Source organism: Ambystoma mexicanum, chromosome 2q (genome assembly GCF_040938575.1).
Source record: "Ambystoma mexicanum isolate Mex_15411 chromosome 2q, UKY_AmexF1_1, whole genome shotgun sequence".
Taxonomy (NCBI): Eukaryota; Metazoa; Chordata; class Amphibia; order Caudata; family Ambystomatidae; genus Ambystoma; species Ambystoma mexicanum.
The window spans coordinates 784,244,171-784,259,609 of NC_090924.1; positions in this window are offsets into that span (position 1 = coordinate 784,244,171).

Genomic DNA, 15,439 nt, shown 5'->3' on the forward strand with positions numbered 1-15,439 from the left:
AAACAAAAAAGTTAAGCACATACCAATCAGGAATCGAAAAATCATTTGGAGGAGTGTGGAGGTGGGAGTAAAGGGTAGTTGAAAATATAAAAAAGAAGAAAGAGATAGAAATTTTGTAAGTCACTAATTTAGATCACGAGGTTGCATTGTTTAATATATCGGGGAAATCCCAAATGGGTAAATCTAGCTTACCCATCGACTGTTCTGTCCGCTACAAATAACGTATTTGGTGGCTGAGTCCCATCAGACTCTAAACGTTTTCTAGAAAAACCAAGGTGAGACATCAGAGTCAAACCACTGTGTTCATACATTGTCGTTTTGTTGCATCCTGACATTACCGTTAGTTTGCCTCCAAGCGTTTAAACATACTCCCATTTCGCTACGTTAAAAATGTTCTATAGTTCTATGCGTTTCTGCCCAGCAGTAAGATCTGAACAATCCTCATGCTAGTCTCCATTAACCTGTATTCTATCATTGTGTGCCATAGAAATTTTACGGATGAGGATCCGGACTGCAGTTTCAAACGCGGACCCTTTGTTAATTGGTGCGTTGTTATGTGGGCTTAACCGCCCCCTAGGGCTTACCTGACAAGTTCTGTTTTACTGCATCACGCGTCGGGTTTCTAAAATGGCAGAGGTCTTTCCCTGTCATTTATATATAAAGTGTTGCTATGGTGCTGGTACTCCGTCCTACCTCTGTTTCCATGCTAGAAAAACTGTCAGCCATATTTTAATGGTGAGGGCTAAATTGTCTACAGCGAGTTCGTGCGTGTTCTAGGGCTGTTTTGAATTTAAAAGGAGCCAGTCCTTCTGCTGCAGTATGAGTTCCATTAATTGTAGTCTTACTCTGGGCTAATTACATGTGATTCTAATCTGAAGTCCCATCCTGTGGAGTGTTAGTTGCTACAGGTGCATGCTGGGAGATGTAGTCTCTGTGAAATTGAGAGGTCAGCGCCTTGATTGTCTATAGCGATTTCATGCGTGTTCTTAAGGCCGTTTCGAATTTAACAGAAGACAGTCCTTCTGCTGAAATATGAGCTCCATTAATTGTAGTCTTAATCTGGACTAAATGCATGTGAACCTAGTCCGAGGTCCCCTGGGAAAAGTAGTCCCTGTAGGATTGTGAGGGCAGGGCAATCCTAAAATCTCGTTCATGGGGAGGCAAAAGTGGTGCTACCTTGAATTTGAATTTACCATATGTTGGGGTACATCATACTAATCTGGATTTTAAAAAAATAATTCAACTACATTGTGGCCTGCCTCACAGGTGCTTCATTCTAATCTATATAATAACAGTTGTCATTTACAGAATTCATAGAAAATATGACATTTCCTTGTCTGTGTTAAGGCCGTCTTCTACACTTCTGAAGAAATGTATAAGTTTAGCCTCCCCCTGACGTAGCAACAGTTCCTGGTCGCCACCTCTGCAACCCAATGTCACTTTTTTTAGGCCGATGAATTTGATGTCTTGTTTATTGTCCATCTGGTGGACGCGCTGCCAGTGTTCTGCTAGAGGCAGATTCTTGTCTTGACTTCCAATCACTGCCAGGTGTTCCCTAATCCTGAAACGGAGTTCACGAATCGTACTGCCAATATAGATTTTTTTGCAAATGCAGATAATAGCGTATATGACATGCTTGCTTTTGCAGTTTATCTGTTCTCGTATCTTAATTCGAAGACCATTATCCGTCTTGAAATTATTTGTCATGGGTGTGGCATATTTGCACATTGTGCATGTGCCACATTTCCTGAACCCTGGGCTGGATTCTTTTAGCCAGGTCCCTGCTGTCTCCTCCTTTTCTTCTGGTAGTAATGACGGGCTGAGGCTCTGTTTCAAAGTTTTAGCTCTTCTGTAGATCAATGATGGATGGTCGTGTATAAATGACCCAATATGGGGGTCCAATTTAAGTAAGTACCAGTATTTTCTAAGAGATCTCTTAATCACATAGTTATTTGCACAGTATGTGGTGATAAATTGCACCTTGTCTGGCGGATTCGGTTTCACCTGTTGTGTCAGTGTCTGTTTCCTCGGGATTTTTCGTGCCTTGTTGTAGGCAGTTTCAATGCTCTTCCTTGGATAGCCCCTGGCTTGAAATCTTCTGGACAATGTTTCACGTTTCAGGATTAGGGAACACCTGGCAGTGATTGGAAGTCAAGACAAGAATCTGCCTCTAGCAGAACACTGGCAGCGCGTCCACCAGATGGACAATAAACAAGACATCAAATTCATCGGCCTAAAAAAAGTGACATTGGGTTGCAGAGGTGGCGACCAGGAACTGTTGCTACGTCAGGGGGAGGCTAAACTTATAAATTTCTTCAGAAGTGTAGAAGACGGCCTTAACACAGACAAGGAAATGTCATATTTTCTATGAATTCTGTAAATGACAACTGTTATTATATAGATTAGAATGAAGCACCTGTGAGGCAGGCCACAATGTAGTTGAATTATTTTTTTAAAATCCAGATTAGTATGATGTACCCCAACATATGGTAAATTCAAATTCAAGGTAGCACCCCTTTTGCCTCCCCATGAACGAGATTTTAGGATTGCCCTGCCCTCACAATCCTACAGGGACTACTTTTCCCAGGGGACCTCGGACTAGGTTCACATGCATTTAGTCCAGATTAAGACTACAATTAATGGAGCTCATATTTCAGCAGAAGGACTGTCTTCTGTTAAATTCGAAACGGCCTTAAGAACACGCATGAAATCGCTATAGACAATCAAGGCGCTGACCTCTCAATTTCACAGAGACTACATCTCCCAGCATGCACCTGTAGCAACTAACACTCCACAGGATGGGACTTCAGATTAGAATCACATGTAATTAGCCCAGAGTAAGACTACAATTAATGGAACTCATACTGCAGCAGAAGGACTGGCTCCTTTTAAATTCAAAACAGCCCTAGAACACGCACGAACTCGCTGTAGACAATTTAGCCCTCACCATTAAAATATGGCTGACAGTTTTTCTAGCATGGAAACAGAGGTAGGACGGAGTACCAGCACCATAGCAACACTTTATATATAAATGACAGGGAAAGACCTCTGCCATTTTAGAAACCCGACGCGTGATGCAGTAAAACAGAACTTGTCAGGTAAGCCCTAGGGGGCGGTTAAGCCCACATAACAACGCACCAATTAACAAAGGGTCCGCGTTTGAAACTGCAGTCCGGATCCTCATCCGTAAAATTTCTATGGCACACAATGATAGAATACAGGTTAATGGAGACTAGCATGAGGATTGTTCAGATCTTACTGCTGGGCAGAAACGCATAGAACTATAGAACATTTTTAACGTAGCGAAATGGGAGTATGTTTAAACGCTTGGAGGCAAACTAACGGTAATGTCAGGATGCAACAAAACGACAATGTATGAACACAGTGGTTTGACTCTGATGTCTCACCTTGGTTTTTCTAGAAAACGTTTAGAGTCTGATGGGACTCAGCCACCAAATACGTTATTTGTAGCGGACAGAACAGTCGATGGGTAAGCTAGATTTACCCATTTGGGATTTCCCCGATATATTAAACAATGCAACCTCGTGATCTAAATTAGTGACTTACAAAATTTCTATCTCTTTCTTCTTTTTTATATTTTCAACTACCCTTTACTCCCACCTCCACACTCCTCCAAATGATTTTTCGATTCCTGATTGGTATGTGCTTAACTTTTTTGTTTACAAATGGGTTCATGTATGTAATTTACGTTGTTTATGTGTCTAAATGGATTTTTTATTTACTATTTATTTTCTACTTTGGGGAATTCGCGAAACATATGAACTTAATATGATTTGTGCTCCGTCGTAAATGTAACGTTTGTCAAATTGACTTTTTGATTTTTTGTTTGTTGTTTTTTGTATTTGCCAAATCTCTAAATGTTATGTTATAAATAATCAGTGAATAGATATTGCCCTGATCTGAGGAAGGCACTAGGAGTGTGCCGAAACACGTGTTATCAAAAAAGGGCTATTAATAAACCTACTCTCACTATGACCAAGAGTCCAAGTTTTTGAAATACAATTGTGGCGCAGTAAAGAGATGTGTGCAGCCCTCGATATCTCTTTCACAATCGGAGTGAGGGAACTCTTTGTCTCCGTTTCTGCTGCACACACCATTGCGACACCACCAGATTTGGTGTACATAATTGAAGTCGCGGAGGTCAAAGAGTGATTTGCCCTAAAAAGTTCCCTATAAAAATTATACCTTTATTAATCACTCACCACGCAGACTACGGAACTGGCTTCATAGAATTCAATGGCGGAATACCTACAAAATCGAGAAGAGGAAGCCAATAACCTGTTCACACCGAAAGGGAACAACGCCCATGCATTTGGGACAGGTACACCCAAACGGGAAGACCTGAGATACAAATTTATAAAACTAGAACGGGTCTCCCGAAAAGAGATAGACAAATATTGGGAAATCATCTCATTGAAGAATTATCTAAGCAAGAAACAAATTCCTCGAGGTTTAAGAATCCTGATCTTCCCAGACTTTAATAAAGATGATGACAAGGACCTTGCGGAAGATTGGGAAAAGAATTTGGAATCCTGCTCCACGAAAATGCTGGAGATGTTGGTTGAACATGCTACTCGGGAACAGAAGAGAACCATGGAACAAATAGATATAATAAAAACGGAAATTGCAGACGCCAAAGCATTGGAGGAAACTAAAGCAAAAAACTACTTGAAGATGTATGAGATATTAAAAGAATACCAAGACGAGATTAAATTACGGAAGTTACGGAAGTTTTTCAGGGATGAGCGAGATTACAAGGAGGACAGGATATATACTTTTCAGGAGAAATACAATAAGTTGATTACTTCATCATCCAAGGAAAGCACACCTAATACGTCACCATCAAGCTCTGATGCGGAAGAAATATCGGAAGGGGAACTACTTGTATCGGAAGATGACGTCAGAGCAGGGAAAGGCTTCCTCAACCAGATAAGGAGATACAAAAAGGGCAATAGGGCCCAAATACCCAAACAAGTCCGTTTTCAGTTAACGAATCCTTCAAACAGGAAACAGCCTATACTCGGAGGAGAGGAAGGAGGGGGTCGGGTAGACACAGGCAACCTAGATGCCTTAGAAGACTATCGAAGATTGACAAGAGCAGGAGCCAGGGCAGCAGCCAAACAGAACCAATAAACACCCTTGTGATGAACCTATCAGATACAGATCTATCTCAGGACGAAATTTCTCTCCTTAACAAAGGACTATCATTTGCACCAACTGCCTATATGGAACCTATGCAAGTGCATATAGATTTGTTCAAATTTGTGAGAAAATTAAAACTTAAGAAATTTTTTGCCACTCAAGTAGAGAAAGGGAAACGAACTTCAGACCCAGCAGAAAGAAGCGAATTCACGATAGAGGAATTGGGCAATATTCATCTACTAAGATCCTTACAAGAATCAGATAACTCTCCTATTCATCAAACCATGCATGAACTATCAATTACACCCATTGGTCTAATCAACAAAGAACTTAAACCTACATCTAAATTTTTGCCACAATTACCTCCGGACAATATGATAGATGCCTTCTACAAATCAGTCACAAAAGACTTGTTCAATATCCAAGACAAATTGAGGCATAACCGCAGACAAACCGAACGGGAGAACCTTACACTACAAGAGAAAAATGCACTTCGGAAACTCAAAACCGATCGTCACTTGGTCATCAAAGAAGCTGATAAAGGTGGAAATATAGTTGTCTTGAACCGCATGGACTATATTAAAATGGCACAAAATCATCTCGATACACCTAATTGTTACCAAACTCTGACGAATAACCCGAAGAACAAAATAGTTCAAGACCTGAAGGTCTCAATTGAAGGATGGCACCGGCAGGGCCTCATCACAGATGACGAAAAAAGATTTTTGTTCATCCCCAAACCAACATTACCGACTATCTATTTCCTTCCTAAGGTGCATAAAGACTTTTCCACTATCCCGGAAGGAAGGCCAATTCTGAGTGGAATAGGTTGGGCCACAGAACCACTATCGGAATACATAGACTACATACTAAGACCCAAAGTGAAACTGGTTAAAGCCTACCTGAAAGACACTACCTCTACAATACATATCATTGAAAACATCCGATGGCAGCCTACATACCACCTTGCTACGTGGGATGTTAAGGCCCTATATACGTCCATTGGACATGATTTGGCACTTGATACTATTGACTACATTTTCAAGGACGAATCGGCATCACATTTCCCGTTCGTTTGTATGTTAAAAGAAATGCTCATGGCCACCCTAGACAACAGTATTTTTACCTTTAACAACACCATATACAAACAAAAACGGGGGGTAGCCATGGGGGTCAAATATGCACCATCACTAGCGAACCTGGTAATGGGCATGTTTGAGGACCTATTAATCTATACCACAGAGGCTTACAACAGACACGTCATCAAATGGACCCGTTACATTGATGACGTCTTGCTAGTATGGAATGGCACACCACAGCAATTGGAAGCATTCAGACTTCAAATTAATAGCAACCAGTTAGGTATTGAGTTCACAGGAATCAGCAGCAAAACAGAGATCAATTTCCTGGATCTGAATGTTTATGTTTCGGGAGAACATCTTAAAACTAGAACATACCGGAAAGAGACTGAAGTCAACTCCACATTATATGCAACGAGTTGTCACCATGTACCGGTGATTAGGAATATCCCTAAAGGGGAGTACATTAGGGCTAAGAGGAACTGCAATGAACTATCTCACTTTAATGAGGAATGTGAAACATTGTCCAGAAGATTTCAAGCCAGGGGCTATCCAAGGAAGAGCATTGAAACTGCCTACAACAAGGCACGAAAAATCCCGAGGAAACAGACACTGACACAACAGGTGAAACCGAATCCGCCAGACAAGGTGCAATTTGTCACCACATACTGTGCAAATAACTATGTGATTAAGAGATCTCTTAGAAAATACTGGTACTTACTTAAATTGGACCCCCATATTGGGTCATTTATACACGACCATCCATCATTGATCTACAGAAGAGCTAAAACTTTGAAACAGAGCCTCAGCCCGTCATTACTACCAGAAGAAAAGGAGGAGACAGCAGGGACCTGGCTAAAAGAATCCAGCCCAGGGTTCAGGAAATGTGGCACATGCACAATGTGCAAATATGCCACACCCATGACAAATAATTTCAAGACGGATAATGGTCTTCGAATTAAGATACGAGAACAGATAAACTGCAAAAGCAAGCATGTCATATACGCTATTATCTGCATTTGCAAAAAAATCTATATTGGCAGTACGATTCGTGAACTCCGTTTCAGGATTAGGGAACACCTGGCAGTGATTGGAAGTCAAGACAAGAATCTGCCTCTAGCAGAACACTGGCAGCGCGTCCACCAGATGGACAATAAACAAGACATCAAATTCATCGGCCTAAAAAAAGTGACATTGGGTTGCAGAGGTGGCGACCAGGAACTGTTGCTACGTCAGGGGGAGGCTAAACTTATACATTTCTTCAGAAGTGTAGAAGACGGCCTTAACACAGACAAGGAAATGTCATATTTTCTATGAATTCTGTAAATGACAACTGTTATTATATAGATTAGAATGAAGCACCTGTGAGGCAGGCCACAATGTAGTTGAATTATTTTTTTAAAATCCAGATTAGTATGATGTACCCCAACATATGGTAAATTCAAATTCAAGGTAGCACCACTTTTGCCTCCCCATGAACGAGATTTTAGGATTGCCCTGCCCTCACAATCCTACAGGGACTACTTTTCCCAGGGGACCTCGGACTAGGTTCACATGCATTTAGTCCAGATTAAGACTACAATTAATGGAGCTCATATTTCAGCAGAAGGACTGTCTTCTGTTAAATTCGAAACGGCCTTAAGAACACGCATGAAATCGCTATAGACAATCAAGGCGCTGACCTCTCAATTTCACAGAGACTACATCTCCCAGCATGCACCTGTAGCAACTAACACTCCACAGGATGGGACTTCAGATTAGAATCACATGTAATTAGCCCAGAGTAAGACTACAATTAATGGAACTCATACTGCAGCAGAAGGACTGGCTCCTTTTAAATTCAAAACAGCCCTAGAACACGCACGAACTCGCTGTAGACAATTTAGCCCTCACCATTAAAATATGGCTGACAGTTTTTCTAGCATGGAAACAGAGGTAGGACGGAGTACCAGCACCATAGCAACACTTTATATATAAATGACAGGGAAAGACCTCTGCCATTTTAGAAACCCGACGCGTGATGCAGTAAAACAGAACTTGTCAGGTAAGCCCTAGGGGGCGGTTAAGCCCACATAACAACGCACCAATTAACAAAGGGTCCGCGTTTGAAACTGCAGTCCGGATCCTCATCCGTAAAATTTCTATGGCACACAATGATAGAATACAGGTTAATGGAGACTAGCATGAGGATTGTTCAGATCTTACTGCTGGGCAGAAACGCATAGAACTATAGAACATTTTTAACGTAGCGAAATGGGAGTATGTTTAAACGCTTGGAGGCAAACTAACGGTAATGTCAGGATGCAACAAAACGACAATGTATGAACACAGTGGTTTGACTCTGATGTCTCACCTTGGTTTTTCTAGAAAACGTTTAGAGTCTGATGGGACTCAGCCACCAAATACGTTATTTGTAGCGGACAGAACAGTCGATGGGTAAGCTAGATTTACCCATTTGGGATTTCCCCGATATATTAAACAATGCAACCTCGTGATCTAAATTAGTGACTTACAAAATTTCTATCTCTTTCTTCTTTTTTATATTTTCAACTACCCTTTACTCCCACCTCCACACTCCTCCAAATGATTTTTCGATTCCTGATTGGTATGTGCTTAACTTTTTTGTTTACAAATGGGTTCATGTATGTAATTTACGTTGTTTATGTGTCTAAATGGATTTTTTATTTACTATTTATTTTCTACTTTGGGGAATTCGCGAAACATATGAACTTAATATGATTTGTGCTCCGTCGTAAATGTAACGTTTGTCAAATTGACTTTTTGATTTTTTGTTTGTTGTTTTTTGTATTTGCCAAATCTCTAAATGTTATGTTATAAATAATCAGTGAATAGATATTGCCCTGATCTGAGGAAGGCACTAGGAGTGTGCCGAAACACGTGTTATCAAAAAAGGGCTATTAATAAACCTACTCTCACTATGACCAAGAGTCCAAGTTTTTGAAATACAATTGTGGCGCAGTAAAGAGATGTGTGCAGCCCTCGATATCAAAAATGGGTTAGTTAGCATTACAAGTTCTGTTAGTAACAGTCAATGTACAATAATATATATTCCCTTTGTTATTTATACATTGGTGGAACCAATTTTGGCGCATCCGTCAACAAGCATTAGAAATCTCTCACTAGGTCGGCGATAAAGATATTAAAAAGGGAGGAAGCAAGAATAAACCCTGCTGGAGTCCTCTAAAGGTTGGAATGGGCTGAGAAAGCAAGCCACTCAAGGACAAGCGTATCTGCATAGAAGTATTAGTGTGGAAGAGCATGATCCAAAATAATATTGATTTCGGACAATTTGCTTCCTTGAGTTTCATGTAGAGAAAGTTCCATGCCACATAATCAAAAGCTGCTCGGAAGTCTATGAAGCATAACTATAATGGTTGTCTTTGGGCACGAGCCTGTGCTTCAATAACAGAGATGAGAGTTAGATTCATTGATTTCCCTACTCCGGCTACACATCTGGTTTGGTAAATATCTGTGTTCCAGAAGTCAAGGTCCATTGGTTGATTTTTTCTAAGACAAAACGGGCAAATATCTTACTTGGCGCATCTAGCAACCCTATGGGACGGAAGTTTGTGGGTAATTGTCTGTCGCCTTTTTTGTAAATTGGTATAACTACTGATCTTAACCATGAGCTTGGAAGCATCTTCAAGGCTAACACTTGTTGAAATTCATTGTGTAGTATGGCCGCCCATTCTATCGGATGTTCCTTGAGCATGCTGTTACTTAATCCGTCATGGCCAGGGTCGCGCGATCGGCTGGACTTCTGAATGTAATATAAAATATCTTCTTTTGTGATTACCAAATCAATATTGTTAATTTTAATTTTCTATTAAAGGGTTTTCATCCACTAGTTGTGAGTTTTTCATCTGTATTTGGCATTATATATAGGTCTAGGAAATGTTCCTACCCGTTTTCAGCGGAGACTCCATTGATTTGAGTTGCTTCTTGGGACTTGTTGGTTGCGTTATTTGGCAAGGTCCAGATTGTTGCTGTTGGCATCAGCAGTGCAGTTGTAAGTGTACTGCTGTTGGGCTGCCTCGCTGTCTTGCTGCCCTGTTGCCCATCTTTTCTGTGGATTTGAACATTGCTTTGTTAAAAAGCTGGATTTTGTGCTAAGTTCCATCACCAGTTGCCAAGAGGAAGACCGAAAGCTGGAAACACGGACTTGGATTCAGAAATACAACTTAGCATGCATCTCCACCTACTGACACGCCTCCCTGCTGTGACCACCCTCGCAGCATAGAACGAGTCACATACTCCTTTAAGAACCTGGTGTACGTGCATCGCGAGTGCATCAGAGTGCAGTCGTAAGTGTGCTACTGTTGGGCTGCCTCGCTGTCTTGCTGCCCTGTTGCCCTTCTTTCCTGTGGATTCGAACGCTGCTTTGTTAAAAAGATGGATTTTGTGCTAAGTTCTGGCAACAGTCGCCAAAAGGAAGGGCGAAAGCTGCAAATACAGGCTTGGATTCAGAAATACAAGTAACTTTGCTGTTGGGCATATTTACTTTTGTGTTTGTGTTGGACTAGACGAATTGTGTTTGTGTTTATTTAAGAAGTTGCAGGCAGACTACTCATGGCTTCTCCCTGAACCTTCCTTTATGTTTCGTTTTCTCTCTGCACAGCTTATCCTGCATCTCCGCCTACTGACACGCCTCCCTGCCATGACCGCGCTCACATCATAGAACGAGTCACATACTCCTTTAAGAACCCGGTGTACGTACATCGCGCATGCATCAGAAGTGCAGTCGTAAGTGTGCTGCTCTTGGGATGTTAGGTTGGGAGGTTGCAGGCAGGTAAATTAACCATCTAGGTGAGGAGGAACATTGGTGATTTTACACTTTGTCAAAGTACTATAATTATAGTATTTGAGGTTCTTTTCTTGTATAGTTCAAACACTATTATTGTGCACTACACTTTTTCAAAATGGTGGGAAGCTTGAGGAGCGGAACATTTGTACAAGAAACAAATTCGGAAATCATGTTAAATACTACAGTTCCAATCCTAACACATGACTCCTTTGTTGACTTATATACATTGCCATCAGAGGAAATTACCTTCTTGGTTCCGAGGTAGACCCATTCACTCTGCTGTATATTCAGCAGTCACTGGCAATTGAGCCAAATGATAATAATGGCCCAAACCTTTTGAACACTCCTTTATGAAATGCATCAGCACAAACTCAATACATCATGAATAGAGGCGCCACTGCACTTCGTGATTACTCCAAAGCAAGCAAGGTGAGTGCTTTATGTAAGGATCACAAACTTGATGACGTGTCTGCGGCTGAAAATCATATTGATGATGTCTCAAATTTGGCGCTCACTCTCATGAATGATTGGGAGAAGTGATACCGCATTGCTTTAAATCCAAGCTCGCCTATGGTATTCCTTCCTTCACAAGTCAAACACATTTGTTTGCATAATGCAACTAATATTGAAAGTAACATAGATGAAGTGGGTGCCCCGAATCAATTAAACACTCGTCCAGGTCTGCTTTCTACTAGCTCTCCTACTAATCCATCTAAACATGCTGATTTGAGCTTTGAATCTGCACGTATCCCTCATTCAATGGTTAATATAAATGAAGAAATGAGGGATGATGTGCATTCTAATAAGGCAGACAAGTTCCATTCTATGGATAATCAACATTTCAAACAAAAAGAAATAGAAGGGGAGTCATCTTTTCCTGTAATCACTAGTTTTTGAAACTTGTTGGATAAAGGGCATGATCTTACACACTCCTGATTGGAAAATGTTAAATTTATGTTAGGTGAACTCTCAGCGAAAGTCGATAAACTCGCGGGCTTTTTGTCAGCACAGGCAATTTTTCAGGTTGAAAAAACTAAATTGACAGACACTGTCTAACTAAAACTACTAAATCGACCAAATAATGAATCTAGTAATTAATCTACACAGACTGCGGATGGTGAGATGGGATATGCATTTATGGGGAGATCCTATGCAAGTGCAGCCGCTAGTATTGATGGCAATGGCACAAATGTAAAAATGTATAATATTACCACCCTCACTGAAGCTTTTCACCAAAACTCACTTAAACTAGATGATGTCTTCCGTTACATAACATCTGAAAGAAAGAACTTTCATTTGTATAAAGATGACAAAATCGAGGATAAAACTGAAAAATTGCCGTCCCTCTCCTCTGGTTACCTTTGTTGAACAAAATGCTAGTAATAAAGAATTTACGGTTGAGACGGGGGCCGTGTTGGAGGGTTTAATTGAGAAATCTGAACTTGATTTATGTAATGAGGACCATATGGAAGATGGTAAACAGTTTCTTTTTTCACGCGAAATGCAGCATGGTCACCAAAGGGCATTAAATCGATAAAAAATATAAACAAAAAAGATCTAGATGCAACAAATGTGGTTAGCATTCAAAATTAAAAAATTAAAAAAAGCCACAGCATCCAATGAGATTGAAATCACACTCCAGAGTGTGAAACTCACTGATGCGGAACAGCAAATTGACCTTTCGCAATTAAATAGAGAGTCTAAAACAGCCCTTAATTTGGACAATAGTAAGGTAAAAGACATTGTATTGGATAAAGTTCCATCATCAAACTGCACTGAGCCAATCATGCAGAGTAATCTAACTTCTCTTACGAAATCTATAGGTGCAAATGGCTCTTTATTTAAATATTATCCAGTGATCGCAAAAAATAAATAAACAACTCAAATTCCACACAAGGTGGCTCTAAGCCAAGTATGGTTTCCGAATCTCAACATAGTACACAAAACCCCATATGTGTGTTGACACCCGCTGCTGATAAACTGGTAGGTACTGAAGTAACGACAGTAAGACCCTCAAAAAACAAATCCGTTGAGGTCTTGGTGCAACTATCCGGGGCCCTGTTATCACGTGAAAAACAGGTCTCTAAGTTGCAACCGAATGACCTCACAAAAAATAAACCATTACTTCTGAACTAGAAGAGATCTATGATGACAATTTTGACAAAAGTACCATGTATATGATGGGCTGGTCCAGTGATCCAAAAATTAATGGACGTCAACGTCTGAACAGATCCTTCCTCTTCAACATATTTAGAGGATTTTCACAACTCAGAACGTTAACATCGGATGATATAAATTGGCTTCCATTGGCCAATCACAACAATTATAGGATGATATGTGCCCCTTTCTCTTTAATCATTCAAATATTGTTGTGGGACCACAAAGAGGCTTTTGAATTATTAGGTTTAACCTTATATCTTTTTTGTACTGAGCAAGAAGCAACACTGTTTTTAGAGGAACAAATTGAGATCCCAAACCAGATAAATAGACAAAATGAGACAAACTTTAATCCACCTAAACATGAAGTGGAGTTGGCCACACAGATTTCCTCATTGGTAGGAGCAGCTGTAAACTTATGTTGGCTGGCCCCGTTACTCACCACTATTATTGAAATGAGAAAAAAAAAACTCTAAGCAATCCTAGCTGTGATGAAATCAAATTAGTCTCATGGAATTGGTGTGGGAAAAGTAATCTTGAAACATGGATGGCAGATTTGTCTTGTGACTGCTATCCTGCCATATATGTCTTGCAAGAAACTATGTGTACTCAAGATTTCCACATAAATGGTTTTACTAGTTATTTGGTTCCTGCAATTAAGGCCTCCTTGGGGCGCCCAAGCAGGGGGATAGGGATTCTTCTGAATAATGCATACAAACACAAAGCGACAGTGTTTTCTTCATCTGACTCTCTCTTTGCAATTGAATATCATTTGTTGGGAAATGCCTTATGACAATTTCTTTTAATTTGTGTATACTTTAATCCAATCAAATGACGTTTTGATAATTTTTTGGATGAGACTGAATTGGTGCTGGAACATGCATACCTAAAAAATCCAAATCTAAGGATCATTTTATGTGGAGATTTCAACTTTATTTGTACGGTGGCTACACCCTCTATTGAGTCTCACAAGTTCTTAATGAGACAAACAAGGGTAAGAGAAAGGGGTTGTACATCGGAACATTATCTGCTCAAATGGAATATCCATATTGTATCTTTTGATGTTGATGTATTTCCAGGAACTTGGTCCAGAGGAGAACAAGCTTCATACATTGATTATTATTTTGTATCTGCTGAGTTGTTATCTATGGTAGACAAAGTGAAACATTGTGATTGTAACTTGAGTGACCATGTACCTTTGATGTTAATATTATCCTGTCCAAATGAATTGTTTGAAAAAACATCTCAACTTAAACCTTATAGAAAACGATCTGACTAGAAACTCTGTTACATGGAACCCGCATACATGTAGAGAATTCACTTATCACATAAACAAAGACTTGTGGAAAGAAAAATCATATTCCTGTTCATTCAATTCAGTTAGTGAGAATTATAACAACACACCCATTCAAGATACTCTTTATTACTTATCGCTTCATTCCACCTCTCCTAGCATACCAATTTTTGATCCCTTGTCTTACAGAATAGAAGGAATCAAACGTGATCGCAATATTGAATTGAGGACATTAAAACACAGTCTATTAGACTTTTGTTCCCATAGGCTTGAAAAAAATCGAATTCAGTCAAATTATCGCAATAAGATCAGGTAGCTTTTCGTAAGGAAATGGGAACATCACTGAATGCAACTATTATTGCTCATATATCTGCAAAAGCAAAATAACCTAATACTGGTCCAATCTACAGGGCTGCACTCAATCTTTTGATTGCTTTTGATTCAATCATTAGAGAACTCATGCGGAAAACACTTTTGTCTTTGGGCTTTTCCCCAAGACTGATCCAACTTATAGCCATGTTGCATTACGACACCACGTTTCAAATAAGAATAACAAATTTGGGCTCTTTGACACCGCCCATTGTGACAATGACTGGTGTAAAGCAGGGATGTAATTTGGCAGCAACCATTTTCAACCTGTATTTATGGGATATGGATTGGCTTGGGCAACATCCTTCAATGTATCCTATTAGGCTAGGGGATATGAAAATTGATTGGATTTGCTTTGCAGATGATATCCTGATTATGGATCGTACGCCATCAGGGTTGAAATGCAAGTTGAATCAATTTGACATTTACACGACCAAACATAATCTCCAGGTAAACTCAGAAAAAACAAAAACGATCATTTTTGCAAATAAAAAAATTGTCAAATCTTACATTTGGAAAATTGGTCAAGTGATATTAGATCGGGAAGTAGCT